The 15,335-nt window shown below is 36.4% G+C and overlaps 1 non-coding gene across 1 annotated transcript; it reads right to left on the bottom strand.

Annotated features, from left to right (window-relative positions):
* Positions 1 to 5,710: 5,710 nt before the first annotated feature.
* On the bottom strand, positions 5,711 to 5,784 carry TRNAN-AUU (transfer RNA asparagine (anticodon AUU)). Its single transcript has one exon. It is a non-coding gene; the product is annotated as a tRNA-Asn (tRNA).
* Positions 5,785 to 15,335: the final 9,551 nt, after the last annotated feature.

Below are 15,335 nucleotides of genomic sequence, written 5' to 3'. Positions count from 1 at the left end.
AAATGCCAACGATAATGGGATTTCACTAAACTTGAGGCTAATGGATGTTTTTGAGATGTTATCTCTAAATGTAATCCAGTCCTCTTGGTGTGAGTGGTGTAAATGGTTTTAACATCAAAGGGGAATTAGCTCAAATGGTGGAGCACTCGCTTAGCATGCGAGAGGTAATGGGATCGGTGCCCGCATTCTCCACATAAGATTTTGGAAACAAAATTTGCTGCAATATATCAAGTGAAGAATAACATTCCTGACCAAAATTCTTCACTGTATTCATTTTCTTCTGATGCCCCAGAGGAATGCTGAGTTACAAATAGTTGTCTTGAAAATTACATGCAAACAATTTGGGGATGATTCAAAGAGCTGATACATCACATTTCCTGAGAGTAACTCACTATAAGCCACACTTATGGTAGCTCCAAACTTGCAGCAATTTGTTGTAGCCCCATAATGCTGCATAAAAAATTGATTTTGGGTTGCTAGTGGTCCAATTTCATCTGCTGTAACTGGTGTTACTATACTGTTGCAAGGTTAACTTTTCCCCTTTGTAAATAATTGAATCAACTTCTCAGAATTAACCCAGTGGATCCCAGTATCTGGTATATATTAATACATTTTTCTTATTCTTCTGGCTAAAAGTCACTGTGAATTTTTTGATTTTTCTCTATATCTTCTTAGGACTGATCACTTGTTTTCAATTTGTAAAGTTCTTTCTAGTATTATCTAACACTAGCTGGAAAGCCATGGATGTAGAGTTAGTAAAGTCATAGCTGTTAATTTCCATGTAAGTTTGAGTATTGAGGTAAAATGAAGACAAATGCCTGGTAAATTTTGTCAAATACAAAATCCTCCTGCCACAGAATAACAAATACTAAACACATCCTTGGGTGGGCTTGAACCACCAACCTTTCGGTTAACAGCCGAACGCACTAACCAATTGCGCCACAGAGACACGTGAAAGTGCTTTCTAATGGATATTATCAGTAAGGCATAATGAACCAGCAGAACTGAACTTAAACTACTTAAAAGTTTCTTTCTTGGATCATTTCTTACAAATGGACACTATAATATGAACTTGTGCAAAGTAAGAAACAACAGGAATATACCCTGTGAATTGAGAATTTTGTCAGGGTGTCAAAATATCTTAGTCATGATGGGGGCGAATCAAACCAGTTATAAAAGGGTTGAAATAGGGGGATTTCAGTTAGTCCAAGGATCCAAGTATATGAGAACTTATTTGCAGTGTTATGAAAAATTCTGGTGATGTATTCACAATGATAGATGTGCCAAATTGTATTTACAATAAAGATAGAGAATGGTGGAAATGAGTTTTTTCAATAAAAAGCTATATGGCATTTGGTAGCACTCAAAATATGTCTTATAAATTTGTGGGTATACTTAGGAATATCAGAAATATAATGAGATAAAAGGGAATATGACAGAGAGCTTGGCATTAAAATTCCTATGAGAAGGAAAGCAAGACAATGTATCTCTGTCCTCAATGGAAGTAAGTTGGGACAGTGCCACCAGATGTGGGACAGTTTCCTCAGCCCAACAAAGTCTCCAACACAATGGTGATAAGAAGGAAACATTTTATGAAATCATTAAGGTACTAAATGCCAACGATAATGGGATTTCACTAAACTTGAGGCTAATGGATGTTTTTGAGATGTTATCTCTAAATGTAATCCAGTCCTCTTGGTGTGAGTGGTGTAAATGGTTTTAACATCAAAGGGGAATTAGCTCAAATGGTAGAGCGCTCACTTAGCATGCGAGAGGTAACGGGATTGATGCCCTCATTCTCCACATAAGATTTTGGAACCAAAATTTGCTGCAATATATCAAGTGAAGAATAACATTCCTGACCAAAATTCTTCACTGTTTTTATTTTCTTCTGATGCCACAGAGGAATGCTCAGTTACATATAGTTGTCTTGAAATTGACATACAAACAATTTGGGGTTGATTCAATGAGCTGATACACCACATTTCCTGTGAGAAACTGACTATAAGCTTCACTTATGGTAGCTCCAAACTTGCAGCAATTTGTTGTAGCCCCATAATGCTGCATAAAAAAGTGATATCGGGTTGCTAGGGGTCCTATTTCAACTGCTGTAACTGGTGTTACTATACTGTTGCAAGGTTAACTTACCCCCTTTGTAAATAATTGAATCAGCTTCTCAGAATTAACCCAGTGGATCCCAGTATCTGGTATATATTAATACATTTTTCTTATTCTTCTGGCTAAAAGTCACTGTGAATTTTTAGCTTATTCTCTATATCTTCTTAGGACTGATCACTTGTTTTCAATTTGTAAAGTTCTTTCTAGTATTATTTAACACTAGCTGGAAAGCCATGGATGTAGAGTTAGTAAAGTCATAGCTGTTAATTTCCATGCAAGTTTGTGTATTGAGGTAAAATGAAGACAAATGCCTGGTAAATTTTGTCAAATACAGAATCCTCCTGCCACAGAATAACAAATACTAAACACATCCTTGGATGGGCTTGAACCACCAACCTTTCGGTTAACAGCCAAAGGCACTAACCAATTCCACCACAGAGACACGTGAAAGTGCTTTCTAATGGATATTATCAGTAAGGCAAGATGAACCAGCAGAACTGAACTTAAACTACTTAAAAGTTTCTTTCTTGGATCATTTCTTACAAATGGACACTATAATATGAACTTGTGCAAAGTAAGAAATAACAGGATTATACCCTGTGAATTGAGAATTTTGTCAGGGTGTCAAAATATCTTAGTCATGATGGGGGCAAATCAAACCAGTTATAAAAGGGTTGAAATAGGGGGATTTCAGTTAGTCCAAGGATCCAAGTATATGAGAACTTATTTGCAGTGTTATGAAAAATTCTGGTGATGTATTCACAATGATAGATGTGCCAAATTGTATTTACAATAAAGATAGAGAATGGTGGAACTGAGTTTTTTCAATAAAAAGCTATAAGGCATTTGGTAGCACTCAAAATATGTCTTATATATTTGTGGGTATACTTAGGATTATCAGAAATATAATGAGATAAAAGGGAATATGACAGGGAGCTTGGCATTAAAATTCCTATGAGAAGGAAAGCTAGACAATGTATCTCTGTCCTCATTGGAAGTAAGTTGGGACAGTGCCACCAGATGTGGGACAGTTTCCTCAGCCGCACAAAGTCTCCAACACAATGGTGATAAAGAAGGAAACATTTTATGAAATCATTAAGGTACTAAATCCCAACGATAATGGGATTTCACTAAACTTGAGGCTAATGGATGTTTTTGAGATGTTATCTCTAAATGTAATCCAGTCCTCTTGGTGTGAGTGGTGTAAATGGTTTTAACATCAAAGGGGAATTCGCTCAAATGGTGGAGCACTCGCTTAGCATGCGAGAGGTAACGGGATCGGTGCCCGCATTCTCCACATAAGATTTTGGAAACAAAATTTGCTGCAATATATCAAGTGAAGAATAACATTCCTGACCAAAATTCTTCACTGTTTTCATTTTCTTCTGATGCCCCAGAGGAATGCTGAGTTACATATAGTTGTCTTGAAAATTACATGCAAACAATTTGGGGATGATTCAAAGAGCTGATACATCACATTTCCTGAGAGTAACTGACTATAAGCCACACTTATGGTAGCTCCAAACTTGCAGCAATTTGTTGTAGCCCCATAATGCTGCATAAAAAATTGATTTTGGGTTGCTAGTGGTCCAATTTCATCTGCTGTAACTGGTGTTACTATACTGTTGCAAGGTTAACTTTTCCCCTTTGTAAATAATTGAATCAACTTCTCAGAATTAACCCAGTGGATCCCAGTATCTGGTATATATTAATACATTTTTCTTATTCTTCTGGCTAAAAGTCACTGTGAATTTTTAGCTTTTTCTCTATATCTTCTTAGGACTGATCACTTGTTTTCAATTTGTAAAGTTCTTTCTAGTATTATCTAACACTAGCTGGAAAGCCATGGATGTAGAGTTAGTAAAGTCATAGCTGTTAATTTCCATGTAAGTTTGAGTATTGAGGTAAAATGAAGACAAATGCCTGGTAAATTTTGTCAAATACAGAATCCTCCTGCCACAGAATAACAAATACTAAACACATCCTTGGGTGGGCTTGAACCACCAACCTTTCGGTTAACAGCCGAACGCACTAACCAATTGCGCCACAGAGACACGTGAAAGTGCTTTCTAATGGATATTATCAGTAAGGCATAATGAACCAGCAGAACTGAACTTAAACTACTTAAAAGTTTCTTTCTTGGATCATTTCTTACAAATGGACACTATAATATGAACTTGTGCAAAGTAAGAAATAACAGGATTATACCCTGTGAATTGAGAATTTTGTCAGGGTGTCAAAATATCTTAGTCATGATGGGGGCGAATCAAACCAGTTATAAAAGGGTTGAAATAGGGGGATTTCAGTTAGTCCAAGGATCCAAGTATATGAGAACTTATTTGCAGTGTTATGAAAAATTCTGGTGATGTATTCACAATGATAGATGTGCCAAATTGTATTTACAATAAAGATAGAGAATGGTGGTACTGAGTTTTTTCAATAAAAAGCTATAAGGCATTTGGTAGCACTCAAAATATGTGTTATAAATTTGTGGGTATACTTAGGAATATCAGAAATATAATGAGATAAAAGGGAATATGACAGGGAGCTAGGCATTAAAATTCCTATGAGAAGGAAAGCAAGACAGTGTATCTCTGTCCTCATTGGAAATAAGTTGGGACAGTGCCACCAGATGTGGGACAGTTTCCTCAGCCGCACAAAGTCTCCAACACAATGGTGATAAAGAAGGAAACATTTTATGAAATCATTAAGGTACTAAATGCCAACGATAATGGGATTTCACTAAACTTGAGGCTAATGGATGTTTTTGAGATGTTATCTCTAAATGTAATCCAGTCCTCTTGGTGTGAGTGGTGTAAATGGTTTTAACATCAAAGGGGAATTAGCTCAAATGGTGGAGCACTCGCTTAGCATGCGAGAGGTAACGGGATCGGTGCCCGCATTCTCCACATAAGATTTTGGAACCAAAATTTGCTGCAATATAACAAGTGAAGAATAACATTCCTGACCAAAATTCTTCACTGTTTTCATTTTCTTCTGATGCCCCAGAGGAATGCTGAGTTACATATAGTTGTCTTGAAAATTACATGCAAACAATTTGGGGTTGATTCAAAGAGCTGATACATCACATTTCCTGAGAGTAAGTGACTATAAGCCACACTTATGGTAGCTCCAAACTTGCAGCAATTTGCTGTAGCCCCATAATGCTGCATAAAAAATTGATATTGGGTTGCTAGGGGTCCAATTTCATCTGCTGTAACTGGTGTTACTATACTGTTGCAAGGTTAACTTATCCCCTTTGTAAATAATTGAATCAACTTCTCAGAATTAACCCAGTGGATCCCAGTATCTGGTATATATTTATAGATTTTTCTTATTCTTCTGGCTAAAAGTCACTGTGAATTTTTAGCTTATTCTCTATATCTTCTTAGGACTGATCACTTGTTTTCAATTTGTAAAGTTCTTTCTAGTATTATCTAACACTAGCTGGAAAGCCATGGATGTAGAGTTAGTAAAGTCATAGCTGTTATTTTCCATGTAAGTTTGTGTATTGAGGTAAAATGAAGACAAATGCCTGGTAAATTTTGTCAAATACAGAATTCTCCTGCCACAGAATTACAAATACTAAACACATCCTTGGGTGGGCTTGAACCACCAACCTTTCGGTTAATAGCTGAACGCACTAACCAATTGCGCCACAGAGACACATGAAAGTGCTTTCTAATGGATATTATCAGTAAGGGAAGATGAACCAGCAGAACTGAACTTAAACTACTTAAAAGTTTCTTTCTTGGATCATTTCTTACAAATGGACACTATAATATGAACTTGTGCAAAGTAAGAAATAACAGGATTATACCCTGTGAATTGAGAATTTTGTCAGGGTGTCAAAATATCTTAGTCATGATGGGGGCGAATTAAACCAGTTATAAAAGGGTTGAAATAGGGGGATTTCAGTTAGTCCAAGGATCCAAGTATATGAGAACTTATTTGCAGTGTTATGAAAAATTCTGGTGATGTATTCACAATGATAGATATGCCAAATTGTATTTACAATAAAGATAGAGAATGGTGGAACTGAGTTTTTTCAATAAAAAGCTAAATGGCATTTGGTAGCACTCAAAATATGTCTTATAAATTTTTGGGTATACTTAGGAATATCAGAAATATAATGAGATAAAAGGGAATATGACAGGGAGCTTGGCATTAAAATTCCTATGAGAAGGAAAGCAAGACAATGTATCTCTGTCCTCAATGGAAGTAAGTTGGGACAGTGCCACCAGATGTGGGACAGTTTCCTCAGCCCCACAAAGTCTCCAACACAATAGTGATAAAGAAGGAAACATTTTATGAAATCATTAAGGTACTAAATACCAACGATAATGGGATTTCACTAAACTTGAGGCTAATTGATGTTTTTGAGATGTTATCTCTAAATGTAATCCAGTCCTCTTGGTGTGAGTGGTGTAAATGGTTTTAACATCAAAGGGGAATTAGCTCAAATGGTAGAGCGCTCACTTAGCATGCGAGAGGTAACGGGATTGATGCCCTCATTCTCCAGATAAAATTTTGGAACCAAAATTTGCTTCAATATGTCAAGTGAAGAATAACATTCCTGACCAAAATTCTTCACTGTTTTCATTTTCTTCTGATGCCCCAGAGGAATGCTGAGTTACATATAGTTGTCTTGAAAATTACATGCAAACAATTTGGGGATGATTCAAAGAGCTGTTACATCACATTTCCTGTGAGTAACTGACTATAAGCCACACTTATGGTAGCTCCAAACTTGCAGCAAATTGTTGTAGCCCCATAATGCTGCATAAAAAATTGATTTTGGGTTGCTAGGGGTCCAATTTCATCTGCTGTAACTGGTGTTACTATACTGTTGCAAGGTTAACTTATCCCCTTTGTAAATAATTTAATCAACTTCTCAGAATTAACCCAGTGGATCCCAGTATCTGGTATATATTAATACATTTTTCTTATTCTTCTGGCTAAAAGTCACTGTGAATTTTTAGCTTATTCTCTATATCTTCTTAGGACTGATCACTTGTTTTCAATTTGTAAAGTTCTTTCTAGTATTATCTAACACTAGCTGGAAAGCCATGGATGTAGAGTTAGTAAAGTCATAGCTGTTAATTTCCATGCAAGTTTGTGTATTGAGGTAAAATGAAGACAAATGCCTGGTAAATTTTGTCAAATACAGAATCCTCCTGCCACAGAATAACAAATACTAAACACATCCTTGGGTGGGCTTGAACCACCAACCTTTCGGTTAACAGCCGAACGCACTAACCAATTGCGCCACAGAGACACGTGAAAGTGCTTTCTAATGGATATTATCAGTAAGGCAAGATGAACCAGCAGAACTGAACTTAAACTACTTAAAAGTTTCTTTCTTGGATAATTTCTTACAAATGGACACTATAATATGAACTTGTGCAAAGTAAGAAATAACAGGATTATACCCTGTGAATTGAGAATTTTGTCAGGGTGTCAAAATATCTTAGTCATGATGGGGGCGAATCAAACCAGTTATAAAAGGGTTGAAATAGGGGGATTTCAGTTAGTCCAAGGATCCAAGTATATGAGAACTTATTTGCAGTGTTATGAAAAATTCTGGTGATGTATTCACAATGATAGATGTGCCAAATTGTATTTACAATAAAGATAGAGAATGGTGGAACTGAGTTTTTTCAATAAAAAGCTATAAGGCATTTGGTAGCACTCAAAATATGTCTTATATATTTGTGGGTATACTTAGGATTATCAGAAATATAATGAGATAAAAGGGAATATGACAGGGAGCTTGGCATTAAAATTCCTATGAGAAGGAAAGCTAGACAATGTATCTCTGTCCTCATTGGAAGTAAGTTGGGACAGTGCCACCAGATGTGGGACAGTTTCCTCAGCCGCACAAAGTCTCCAACACAATGGTGATAAAGAAGGAAACATTTTATGAAATCATTAAGGTACTAAATCCCAACGATAATGGGTTTTCACTAAACTTGAGGCTAATGGATGTTTTTCAGATGTTATCTCTACATGTAATCCAGTCCTCTTGGTGTGAGTGGTGTAAATGGTTTTAACATCAAAGGGGAATTAGCTCAAATGGTGGAGCACTCGCTTAGCATGCGAGAGGTAACGGGATCGGTGCCCGCATTCTCCACATAAGATTTTGGAAACAAAATTTGCTGCAATATATCAAGTGAAGAATAACATTCCTGATGAAAATTCTTCACTGTTTTCATTTTCTTCTGATGCCCCAGAGGAATGCTGAGTTACATATAGTTGTCTTGAAAATTACATGCAAACAATTTGGGGATGATTCAAAGAGCTGATACATCACATTTCCTGAGAGTAACTGACTATAAGCCACACTTATGGTAGCTCCAAACTTGCAGCAATTTGTTGTAGCCCCATAATGCTGCATAAAAAATTGATTTTGGGTTGCTAGGGGTCCAATTTCATCTGCTGTAACTGGTGTTACTATACTGTTGCAAGGTTAACTTATCCCCTTTGTAAATAATTGAATCAACTTCTCAGAATTAACCCAGTGGATCCCAGTATCTGGTATATATTAATAGATTTTTCTTATTCTTCTGGCTAAAAGTCACTGTGAATTTTTAGCTGATTCTCTATATCTTCTTAGGACTGATCACTTGTTTTCAATTTGTAAAGTTATTTCTAGTATTATCTAACACTAGCTGGAAAGCCATGGATGTAGAGTTAGTAAAGTCATAGCTGTTAATTTCCATGTAAGTTTGTGTATTGAGGTAAAATGAAGACAAATGCCTGGTAAATTTTGTCAAATACAGAATCCTCCTGCCACAGAATAACAAATACTAAACACATCCTTGGGTGGGCTTGAACCACCAACCTTTCGGTTAACAGCCTAACGCACTAACCAATTGCGCCACAGAGACACGTGAAAGCGCTTTCTAATGGATATTATCAGTAAGGCAAGATGAACCAGCAGAACTGAACTTAAACTACTTAAAAGTTTCTTTCTTGGATCATTTCTTACAAATGGACACTATAATATGAACTTGTGCAAAGTAAGAAATAACAGGATTATACCCTGTGAATTGAGAATTTTGTCAGGGTGTCAAAATATCTTAGTCATGATGGGGGCGAATCAAACCAGTTATAAAAGGGTTGAAATAGGGGGATTTCAGTTAGTCCAAGGATCCAAGTATATGAGAACTTATTTGCAGTGTTATGAAAAATTCTGGTGATGTATTCACAATGATAGATGTGCCAAATTGTATTTACAATAAAGATAGAGAATGGTGGTACTGAGTTTTTTCAATAAAAAGCTATAAGGCATTTGGTAGCACTCAAAATATGTGTTATAAATTTGTGGGTATACTTAGGAATATCAGAAATATAATGAGATAAAAGGGAATATGACAGGGAGCTAGGCATTAAAATTCCTATGAGAAGGAAAGCAAGACAGTGTATCTCTGTCCTCATTGGAAGTAAGTTGGGACAGTGCCACCAGATGTGGGACAGTTTCCTCAGCCGCACAAAGTCTCCAACACAATGGTGATAAAGAAGGAAACATTTTATGAAATCATTAAGGTACTAAATGCCAACGATAATGGGATTTCACTAAACTTGAGGCTAATGGATGTTTTTGAGATGTTATCTCTAAATGTAATCCAGTCCTCTTGGTGTGAGTGGTGTAAATGGTTTTAACATCAAAGGGGAATTAGCTCAAATGGTGGAGCACTCGCTTAGCATGCGAGAGGTAACGGGATCGGTGCCCGCATTCTCCACATAAGATTTTGGAACCAAAATTTGCTGCAATATAACAAGTGAAGAATAACATTCCTGACCAAAATTCTTCACTGTTTTCATTTTCTTCTGATGCCCCAGAGGAATGCTGAGTTACATATAGTTGTCTTGAAAATTACATGCAAACAATTTGGGGATGATTCAAAGAGCTGATACATCACATTTCCTGAGAGTAACTGACTATAAGCCACACTTATGGTAGCTCCAAACTTGCAGCAATTTGCTGTAGCCCCATAATGCTGCATAAAAAATTGATATTGGGTTGCTAGGGGTCCAATTTCATCTGCTGTAACTGGTGTTACTATACTGTTGCAAGGTTAACTTATCCCCTTTGTAAATAATTGAATCAACTTCTCAGAATTAACCCAGTGGATCCCAGTATCTGGTATATATTAATAGATTTTTCTTATTCTTCTGGCTAAAAGTCACTGTGAATTTTTAGCTTATTCTCTATATCTTCTTAGGACTGATCACTTGTTTTCAATTTGTAAAGTTCTTTCTAGTATTATCTAACACTAGCTGGAAAGCCATGGATGTAGAGTTAGTAAAGTCATAGCTGTTATTTTCCATGTAAGTTTGTGTATTGAGGTAAAATGAAGACAAATGCCTGGTAAATTTTGTCAAATACAGAATTCTCCTGCCACAGAATTACAAATACTAAACACATCCTTGGGTGGGCTTGAACCACCAACCTTTCGGTTAACAGCTGAACGCACTAACCAATTGCGCCACAGAGACACGTGAAAGTGCTTTCTAATGGATATTATCAGTAAGGGAAGATGAACCAGCAGAACTGAACTTAAACTACTTAAAAGTTTCTTTCTTGGATCATTTCTTACAAATGGACACTATAATATGAACTTGTGCAAAGTAAGAAATAACAGGATTATACCCTGTGAATTGAGAATTTTGTCAGGGTGTCAAAATATCTTAGTCATGATGGGGGCGAATTAAACCAGTTAAAAAAGGGTTGAAATAGGGGGATTTCAGTTAGTCCAAGGATCCAAGTATATGAGAACTTATTTGCAGTGTTATGAAAAATTCTGGTGATGTATTCACAATGATAGATATGCCAAATTGTATTTACAATAAAGATAGAGAATGGTGGAACTGAGTTTTTTCAATAAAAAGCTAAATGGCATTTGGTAGCACTCAAAATATGTGTTATAAATTTGTGGGTATACTTAGGAATATCAGAAATATAATGAGATAAAAGGGAATATGACAGGGAGCTAGGCATTAAAATTCCTATGAGAAGGAAAGCAAGACAGTGTATCTCTGTCCTCATTGGAAGTAAGTTGGGACAGTGCCACCAGATGTGGGACAGTTTCCTCAGCCGCACAAAGTCTCCAACACAATGGTGATAAAGAAGGAAACATTTTATGAAATCATTAAGGTACTAAATGCCAACGATAATGGGATTTCACTAAACTTGAGGCTAATGGATGTTTTTGAGATGTTATCTCTAAATGTAATCCAGTCCTCTTGGTGTGAGTGGTGTAAATGGTTTTAACATCAAAGGGGAATTAGCTCAAATGGTGGAGCACTCGCTTAGCATGCGAGAGGTAACGGGATCGGTGCCGGCATTCTCCACATAAGATTTTGGAACCAAAATTTGCTGCAATATAACAAGTGAAGAATAACATTCCTGACCAAAATTCTTCACTGTTTTCATTTTCTTCTGATGCCCCAGAGGAATGCTGAGTTACATATAGTTGTCTTGAAAATTACATGCAAACAATTTGGGGATGATTCAAAGAGCTGATACATCACATTTCCTGAGAGTAACTGACTATAAGCCACACTTATGGTAGCTCCAAACTTGCAGCAATTTGCTGTAGCCCCATAATGCTGCATAAAAAATTGATATTGGGTTGCTAGGGGTCCAATTTCATCTGCTGTAACTGGTGTTACTATACTGTTGCAAGGTTAACTTATCCCCTTTGTAAATAATTGAATCAACTTCTCAGAATTAACCCAGTGGATCCCAGTATCTGGTATATATTAATAGATTTTTCTTATTCTTCTGGCTAAAAGTCACTGTGAATTTTTAGCTTATTCTCTATATCTTCTTAGGACTGATCACTTGTTTTCAATTTGTAAAGTTCTTTCTAGTATTATCTAACACTAGCTGGAAAGCCATGGATGTAGAGTTAGTAAAGTCATAGCTGTTATTTTCCATGTAAGTTTGTGTATTGAGGTAAAATGAAGACAAATGCCTGGTAAATTTTGTCAAATACAGAATTCTCCGGCCACAGAATTACAAATACTAAACACATCCTTGGGTGGGCTTGAACCACCAACCTTTCGGTTAACAGCTGAACGCACTAACCAATTGCGCCACAGAGACACGTGAAAGTGCTTTCTAATGGATATTATCAGTAAGGGAAGATGAACCAGCAGAACTGAACTTAAACTACTTAAAAGTTTCTTTCTTGGATCATTTCTTACAAATGGACACTATAATATGAACTTGTGCAAAGTAAGAAATAACAGGATTATACCCTGTGAATTGAGAATTTTGTCAGGGTGTCAAAATATCTTAGTCATGATGGGGGCGAATTAAACCAGTTAAAAAAGGGTTGAAATAGGGGGATTTCAGTTAGTCCAAGGATCCAAGTATATGAGAACTTATTTGCAGTGTTATGAAAAATTCTGGTGATGTATTCACAATGATAGATATGCCAAATTGTATTTACAATAAAGATAGAGAATGGTGGAACTGAGTTTTTTCAATAAAAAGCTAAATGGCATTTGGTAGCACTCAAAATATGTCTTATAAATGTTTGGGTATACTTAGGAATATCAGAAATATAATGAGATAAAAGGGAATATGACAGGGAGCTTGGCATTAAAATTCCTATGAGAAGGAAAGCAAGACAATGTATCTCTGTCCTCAATGGAAGTAAGTTGGGACAGTGCCACCAGATGTGGGACAGTTTCCTCAGCCGCACAAAGTCTCCAACACAATGGTGATAAAGAAGGAAACATTTTATGAAATCATTAAGGTACTAAATGCCAACGATAATGGGATTTCACTAAACTTGAGGCTAATGGATGTTTTTGAGATGTTATCTCTAAATGTAATCCAGTCCTCTTGGTGTGAGTGGTGTAAATGGTTTTAACATCAAAGGGGAATTAGCTCAAATGGTGGAGCACTCGCTTAGCATGCGAGAGGTAACGGGATCGGTGCCGGCATTCTCCACATAAGATTTTGGAACCAAAATTTGCTGCAATATAACAAGTGAAGAATAACATTCCTGACCAAAATTCTTCACTGTTTTCATTTTCTTCTGATGCCCCAGAGGAATGCTGAGTTACATATAGTTGTCTTGAAAATTACATGCAAACAATTTGGGGATGATTCAAAGAGCTGATACATCACATTTCCTGAGAGTAACTGACTATAAGCCACACTTATGGTAGCTCCAAACTTGCAGCAATTTGCTGTAGCCCCATAATGCTGCATAAAAAATTGATATTGGGTTGCTAGGGGTCCAATTTCATCTGCTGTAACTGGTGTTACTATACTGTTGCAAGGTTAACTTATCCCCTTTGTAAATAATTGAATCAACTTCTCAGAATTAACCCAGTGGATCCCAGTATCTGGTATATATTAATAGATTTTTCTTATTCTTCTGGCTAAAAGTCACTGTGAATTTTTAGCTTATTCTCTATATCTTCTTAGGACTGATCACTTGTTTTCAATTTGTAAAGTTCTTTCTAGTATTATCTAACACTAGCTGGAAAGCCATGGATGTAGAGTTAGTAAAGTCATAGCTGTTATTTTCCATGTAAGTTTGTGTATTGAGGTAAAATGAAGACAAATGCCTGGTAAATTTTGTCAAATACAGAATTCTCCGGCCACAGAATTACAAATACTAAACACATCCTTGGGTGGGCTTGAACCACCAACCTTTCGGTTAACAGCTGAACGCACTAACCAATTGCGCCACAGAGACACGTGAAAGTGCTTTCTAATGGATATTATCAGTAAGGGAAGATGAACCAGCAGAACTGAACTTAAACTACTTAAAAGTTTCTTTCTTGGATCATTTCTTACAAATGGACACTATAATATGAACTTGTGCAAAGTAAGAAATAACAGGATTATACCCTGTGAATTGAGAATTTTGTCAGGGTGTCAAAATATCTTAGTCATGATGGGGGCGAATTAAACCAGTTAAAAAAGGGTTGAAATAGGGGGATTTCAGTTAGTCCAAGGATCCAAGTATATGAGAACTTATTTGCAGTGTTATGAAAAATTCTGGTGATGTATTCACAATGATAGATATGCCAAATTGTATTTACAATAAAGATAGAGAATGGTGGAACTGAGTTTTTTCAATAAAAAGCTAAATGGCATTTGGTAGCACTCAAAATATGTCTTATAAATGTTTGGGTATACTTAGGAATATCAGAAATATAATGAGATAAAAGGGAATATGACAGGGAGCTTGGCATTAAAATTCCTATGAGAAGGAAAGCAAGACAATGTATCTCTGTCCTCAATGGAAGTAAGTTGGGACAGTGCCACCAGATGTGGGACAGTTTCCTCAGCCCCACAAAGTCTCCAACACAATGGTAATAAAGAAGGAAACATTTTATGAAATCATTAAGGTACTAAATGCCAACGATAATGGGATTTCACTAAACTTGAGGCTAATGGATGTTTTTGAGATGTTATCTCTACATGTAATCCAGTCCTCTTGGTGTGAGTGGTGTAAATGGTTTTAACATCAAAGGGGAATTAGCTCAAATGGTGGAGCACTCGCTTAGCATGCGAGAGGTAACGGGATCGGTGCCCGCATTCTCCACATAAGATTTTGGAACCAAAATTTGCTGCAATATAACAAGTGAAGAATAACATTCCTGACCAAAATTCTTCACTGTTTTCATTTTCTTCTGATGCCCCAGAGGAATGCTGAGTTACATATAGTTGTCTTGAAAATTACATGCAAACAATTTGGGGATGATTCAAAGAGCTGATACATCACATTTCCTGAGAGTAACTGACTATAAGCCACACTTATGGTAGCTCCAAACTTGCAGCAATTTGCTGTAGCCCCATAATGCTGCATAAAAAATTGATATTGGGTTGCTAGGGGTCCAATTTCATCTGCTGTAACTGGTGTTACTATACTGTTGCAAGGTTAACTTATCCCCTTTGTAAATAATTGAATCAACTTCTCAGAATTAACCCAGTGGATCCCAGTATCTGGTATATATTAATAGATTTTTCTTATTCTTCTGGCTAAAAGTCACTGTGAATTTTTAGCTTATTCTCTATATCTTCTTAGGACTGATCACTTGTTTTCAATTTGTAAAGTTCTTTCTAGTATTATCTAACACTAGCTGGAAAGCCATGGATGTAGAGTTAGTAAAGTCATAGCTGTTATTTTCCATGTAAGTTTGTGTATTGAGGTAAAATGAAGACAAATGCCTGGTAAATT

The sequence above is a fragment of the Taudactylus pleione genome, unplaced genomic scaffold, assembly GCF_031769625.1.
Source record: "Taudactylus pleione unplaced genomic scaffold, aTauple2 ptg000174l, whole genome shotgun sequence".
Lineage (NCBI taxonomy): Eukaryota > Metazoa > Chordata > Amphibia > Anura > Myobatrachidae > Taudactylus > Taudactylus pleione.
Note: the sequence above shows the minus strand (reverse complement) of the source record. Positions and strands in the feature narration are given on the sequence as shown.